Source organism: Chrysochloris asiatica, unplaced genomic scaffold, assembly GCF_000296735.1.
Source record: "Chrysochloris asiatica unplaced genomic scaffold, ChrAsi1.0 scaffold00053, whole genome shotgun sequence".
In the NCBI taxonomy this organism is placed as follows: Eukaryota; Metazoa; Chordata; class Mammalia; order Afrosoricida; family Chrysochloridae; genus Chrysochloris; species Chrysochloris asiatica.
The window spans coordinates 9,780,558-9,787,154 of NW_006408571.1; the positions used below are offsets into that span (position 1 = coordinate 9,780,558).

Here is a 6,597-nt window from a genome sequence, read left to right on the forward strand (position 1 = left end):
GTCAATGCCATGTAGTCAATGCCAAGTCCACAAAAGTCAGACTATTGTGATTACTACTTTGATTCTGCTGCCCATTATAGTAATCATGCCCACCTTGTCTTTGTCAATGAAGTGCAGCCTGGTGTGGCACTGTGGGTTAATGCACTGGACTGCAAAGTCGGTTTGAACTGCAAGGTCGGCAGTTCCACTTTACCAGCTGCTCCTCAGAAACTTTATACAGGGTTGTTATGGATCAGAACCATCTCAACAGCACTTACAACAACAACTTGGCCCCTACCATCATGGGGTCCAATCAGCTCCACTGTAGTTCAGTGTCTTAATTCAATTAGGGAACTTCAATTCCAGGTTGGAAATTCTACTGGCATTGTGAAATTCTTACAATAAGACTCTGGGTTTGGCTTTCAGCCATATCAGCTCTGCTGCTACAAGATATAAGGTTTCTTTCAGGGCCTAAGTGGAAACTTTGAGGTCTTTTATGTGGTGCTTAAACTGTGACTTCCTAGCCTTGAACTCATCTCTTTCCTTTACCACTTGCTCTATTGTAGGCAAGACTAACCAACCAGCTTCTCTACACTTTTCATCCTGAAAAAATTGCAGACGAGTATCATACACACAATCACCCAGAGCCTCGTTTCTCTCCAGTACATGATATTTTGCATATTAATGTTGCCACCTCACGCCCTGAAGTAGCAGAACCCTCCTCGCCCTCTTTACCATTATAGGCAGTTATTGGTGACTTTAAAATTAGTCCGGTTTGAGAACCAATTTAAAAAATTCATCTTTATGATTTTGTTTCTCTAGAACAATTCTCAGTACCAAATGTCTTAGGCTGAATTCTCTAGAGAAGAAAAACCAATGAAATTTTAGATAGATTTAGAGAGAGAAAAAAATACATCAAGAAAATGGCTCACACAGTTGTAGAGGTGGGAGAGTCCAAAGTCTACTTACTGATGGCTCCCAGGATCAGCAGGTAATAGAGCAGACCACTGGCTCAAGTTCAAAGAACCAGAGGTGGGATGCAAGATTCAGATTCAGCAGAAAGCAAACAAGCTTTGACTGATTGTCTAAAATTTTGGAAGCAGGCCACATCCCAAGGAAACATCCTTTCAATTGATGGACTATTCTAACAGAAGTCCTTATAGAGATAATTACATTGTATTAGATCTCATTATGGGGATAACTGCATTCCAGCGGCCAAACCACTGAGAATCCTGGCTCAGTCAAGTTAACACAAAGCCTTAGTTATCACACTGAAGCTGTAAACCTTTACAGGAGTAGGAAGTCTGAGCTTTCTCCCAAGGAGTGACTGTTGGGTTTTAACTGCCAACTCTGTGGTTAGTATTCTAGTGCTTATTTCAGTGTGCCACACCAGAACTCAAAAATAATCAAAATAGTTTATCAATTCATATTGAAACTACCACAGTATAATTTTATCTTTAAAAGTTAAAAATGACTTATTTTGTCAGTGATGCTTTATTTGGGAGAAAGATAAGGCTATCTGCTCCCAGAAGGATTTGCATTGGACTTTCTCTCAGTCTGGAGCTCTAGCTGGTAGCCAAGTGTGCGCGCTCCAGCCTCTTCAGACCAGTGGCCGCCATCAACATCGTTTGGGTTCCCTTAGTCTCATCTGCACCACTCGTCCTGCACCTCCTCCGCCGTCCCCAGCCGCCATCATGGTGAAGTTCTTGAAAGCCAGGAAAAATCAAAGTGATTCCAAGAAGCTGGCTCCTTCCCCCAAGGAAGTAGAAGAAGACAGTGAGGATGAGGAACTGTCAGAAGATGAAGAAGAAGAAAGCAGTGGAGAAGAGGTTGTCATTCCTCAGAAAAAAAGGCAAGAAGAATACCACACTGCCATCAAAGAAGGTGGTGGTTTCCCCCAAAAAAGGTACTTGTCACACCAGCCAAGAAAGCAGCTGTCACCCCTGGCAAGAAGGCAGCTGCCACACCAGCTAAGAAGACAGTTACAGCAGCCAAAGCAGCAGCAACACCTGGCAAGAAGGGAGCCACCCCAGGCAACGCAGTGGTGGTGACCTCGGGTAAAAAGGGAGCTGCTCCTCCAGCCAAGGGAGCAAAGAATGCCAAGAATGCCAAGAAGGAAGAGAATGAAGAATATGATGAAGCCAGTGAAGAAGATGATGAGGATGAGGATGAATTTGAGCCCATCATGACCACAGAAGCAGCTGCCCCTCACTTTGATGAGGATGATGATGATGATGATGACGACGAAGGTGAAGAGGACGAGGAGGAGAATAAGGATGAGGAGGATGAAGAAGATGATTCTGAAGAAGAGGCCATGGATACTACACCAGCAAAGGGCAAGAAAGCGCCTGCCAAGGTGGTTCCTGTGAAAGCCAAGAGTGTGGCTGAGATGACGACGACGATGAGGAAGATAATGATGATGAGGAAGAAGACAATGAGGAGGAGGAAGATGAGGACGATGATGAAGAGGATGAAGAGGAGGCAGAATCTGTCAAAGAAGTACCTGGAAAACGAAGAAGGAAATGGCCAAACAGCTGCTCCTGAAGCCAAGAAGCAGAAAGTGGAAGCCGTAGAACCAACTACAGCTTTCAGTCTATTTGTTGGAAACCTCAATTGTAACAAGTCTGCTCCAGAATTAAAAATTGGTCTCAGTGACCTTTTTGCTAAAAATGATCTTGTTGTCATAGATGCCAGAATTGGTATAACTAGGAAATTTGGCTATGTGGATTTCGAATCTGCTGAAGACTTGGAAAAAGCCTTGGAACACACTAGGTTAAAGGTCTTTGGTAATGAAATTAAACTAGAGAGACCAAAGGGAAAAGACAGTAAGAAAGACTGAGATGCCAGAACACTTTTGGCCAAAAACTTGCCTTACAAAGTCACTCAAAATGAATTAAAAGAAGTGTTTGAAGATGCCATGGAGATCAGATTAGTCAGCAAAGATGGAAAGAGTAAAGGGATTGCTTATCTTGAATTTAAAACAGAAGCTGATGCTGAGGAAACCTTTGACGAAAAGGAACAGAGATTGATGGCCATGCTATATCCTTGTACTACACAGGGAGAAAGGTCAAAATCAAGACTACAGAGGCAGGAAGACCAGAACCTGGAGTGGTGAATCAAAACACTGGTTTTAAGTAACCTCTCCTACAGTGCAACAGAAGAAACTCTCCAGGAAGTGTTTGAGAAGGCAACTGCTATCAAGGTGCCTCAGAACCAGAATGGCACATCTAGACGGTATGCATTTATAAAATGTGCTTCATGTGAAGATGCTAAAGAAGCTTTAAATTCTTGTAATAAAAGAGAAATTGAGGGCAGAGCCATCAGGCTGGAATTGCAAGGATCCAGTGGATCCTCTAATGTGAAAAGCCAGCTGCCCAAAACACTGTTTGTCAAAGGTCTGTCTAAGGACACAACTGAGGAAACATTGAAGGAGTCATTTGATGGATCTGTTCGAGCTAGGATAGTCACAGACCGCGAAACAGGCTCCTCCAAAGGGTTTGGGTTTGTAGACTTCAACAGCAAGGAAGATGCTAAAGCTGCCAAGGAGGCCACGGAGGATGGGGAAATTGATGGAAACAAAGTTACCTTGGACTGGGCCAAACCTAAGGGCATAGGTGGCTTAAGGGGATGAGGTGGAGGCTGAGGAGGAGTTGGAGGCAGAGGCTGGGGAGGATTTGGAGGATGAGGAGGCTTCCGGGGAGGCAGAGGAGGAGATCACAAGCCGCAAGGAAAGAAGACGAAGTTTGAGTAGATCTTCTGTCCTTGTCTTTTCCCTCTTCCATTTGAAAGCAAGGACCCTGGGGTTTTCACTCTGTTAGCGGATCATGTCAGAGCCTTCTGAGGACATTCCGAGACAGTAGCCCTGTGGTCTACTTAAAAATCCTACGGAACACATTTCAAAGGTAGCTGCCCTGTGGTTTTGACTGGATTTGAATTTATATTAAATTTTATCCCATGTACAAAACCATTTTTTTCATACAATTAGTTTTGGTTTTGTTTTGTTTTGTTGTTGTTGTTGTTGAGGGGGTGTAAAGACAAGCAGGATGTTTTATCATGGTTTTCACTTCAGCGACTTTGGAACAAATTTAAAAGACCTAAACTCTGGTACCAGAACAACACCACCAAAAAAGATTTATATTGGAAATCCTATACATATTTACTAAGTACTAAGTATTGGGATCAACTCAATGACAGTGGGTTTTGGGATCCACTAAGGAGTCCTGGTGTGGCGCTGTGGGTTAAGGCGTTAGACTGCAAAGTCAGTTTGAACTGCAAGGTTGGTGGTTCAAGCTCACCAGTTGCTCCTTGGAAACCCTCTAGATGGTCGCTATGGGTTGGAACCGACTCGATGGCACTTAACAACAACAACAACAAGGCGCTCTGGTAGCGTAGTGGTTACAAATCGGGATGCAAACCGCAAGGTCAGCAGTTCGAAACTATCAGCTGTTTCGCCGGAGAAAGATGAGGCTTTCTGCTCCCATAAAGATTTACAGCCTCGGAAACCCTGTACAGAGTCACTATGAGTCAGAACCGACTCCACGGCACACAACCACCACCATGAGTGGGTACTGACTCGATGGCACCTAACAACAACAGCAAGGTCCTTGCATCTACCAAAATGATTCTTTTTCTTACACCTGGTCATTGGTGTGTAGTTCCTTTTGTTAGAAAAGAAACCAAGAATTTCATGAGTAAATGGATGATACCAATTCCACAAAAAGTTTTCTTTGAAAACAATCCCTCATTATTATTATAGTTAGTTATTCGGTCATCATCTGCCAAATTCTTAAATCTCATGTTGTTGTTGTTAAGTGCTGTCGAGTAGGTTCCAACTCATAGTGACCCTGTATAGGGTTTCCAAGGAGCAGCTGGTGAGGTTGAACCAGACTTTGCAGTTCAAACTGACTTTGCAGTCCAATGCTTACCTTACAGCGCCACACGGGTTACGGTTATGTGCCGTGGAGTCGGTTCCGATTCATAGTGACCCTGTACAGGGTTTCCGAGACTGTAAATCTTTACGGGAACAGAAAGCCTCATCTTTCTCCCGCGGAACGGCTGGTAGTTTCGAACTGCTGACCTTGCGGTTCGCAGCCCGATTCGTAACCACTACGTTACGGATTCATTATTTCATTAAATTCTCACAATAGTCCTACAAGGTAGATGGTGTTACAGTGTCCCTGTTTTGCAGGTGAGAAACTCAAGTATCAGAGAATCTGAGCAACTCCCCAAATGTGGCAACACTGCTAAATGGTAGATCTGAGATTCGAACCCAGTGGACTCCAAGGCGTCTTGTGTAGATGTAATCTGGCACGTGGTTCCTTTCGGCTAATCTAAACGACAAACAAAAATCAATATTGGTCATTGGTAATAGAAAAGTCGCGAATATTTTGCCACTTTCAGACTGGTTCCCAATCTAGCCTGTGAGCCTTCAAGTCTGCGGCTGAAGGAAGCAGTCCAGGAAGGCAGAGGCAAATCCCCGCGACCACGAACCGCTCGGCAAGCTGTAGCGCCGCCTGCCGGAGACACAGAGAACCGCCCTCCTCCGCAGTTCTCCCAGCGGTCCAGCTAGTAACAGCGGCCGGTGCCCAGCAGCGCCCAGCAGCGCCCAGCAGTCGCAGTCACTGTCGTCCAGATCATACCAGACCTGGCCCAACGGCGAACAGCGTCGGAACCAGAGACTCTCTGAGCGGAACCCACGGGGTTTCCCGGCTTCCAGAACCTCAAACCCCACTCCAGACCAGCCGCTTCCCACGCGTGAAGTCAGTCCCCCAGGCAAATTCCAGGGAGACTGTCCAGCCCGCCGCCCCCGAGAGTTTATCCCCGGAAGCGGGGTTTATCCTTGGCTGGAACCCATAACTCCCTCCCGGTCACAGGTCACCACCGGCTACCTTGTCCCCCTCTGCCCGAGCCCCTCTGGACACCTTCCCGCGCCTACCGTCCCCGGCCCCCCGACAGCCCAAGGGATCCGGGGTTGCTCCACATCATCTCCCCAGTACCTCAGACCTGACTCAGCTCTTGGCCTTCTCCCCAGGAACGGGGGCGGAGAAAGGAGGGCATGACCCCCACAGCGGTCTGGAGCCTCAGCCCCGGGTCCTGTCACCCCTACCTCCAGGACACTGCCACCCTGGGAGGCCCTTCCACTCCATCCCGCCCTCATCAATGTTTCCCTTGCCCGGAAACTGAATCCTTGGGGCCAGGCCTGTGCTGGACACCTACTCCGCTTAGTTTTTACTGCATCCGGTTGAATTAACCTCTGACTTCACAGCGAAGAATTTCAGAAGACCGAGGTTCCGAAGCCAAACCTGCTGAGCCTCTGCGTCTCCAGCCCTTTCCACCTCACCTCGCGCGGTGGCAACTCAGATTTTAATGGCATCGGTCATTTTCAGCTATACTTGCACCGTTCTCTCTGTATGTAATTAAAACTGGACCATCGCTTTCTAGGAGGAATCAGTTTCGACACTTTAGGAATTGGGAAAGAGAGGGAAGAAGACCTGTTTTCCCAAAAACGTGCCCCAGCCCCCAGTCTCCGGTAACCCTCAGGATTCCTCATTCTCAACTTGCCTTGTACCATACTTGGACAGAAATTCAAGGCTCAGGAAGCAGCTTAAGGGAGATGTT

General features: G+C 46.5%; 1 pseudogene; it reads left to right on the forward strand.

Moving 5' to 3' along the window:
• Positions 1-1,673: 1,673 nt before the first annotated feature.
• On the forward strand, positions 1,674-3,730 carry LOC102814044 (annotated as a pseudogene).
• The last annotated feature ends 2,867 nt before the right edge of the window (positions 3,731-6,597 follow it).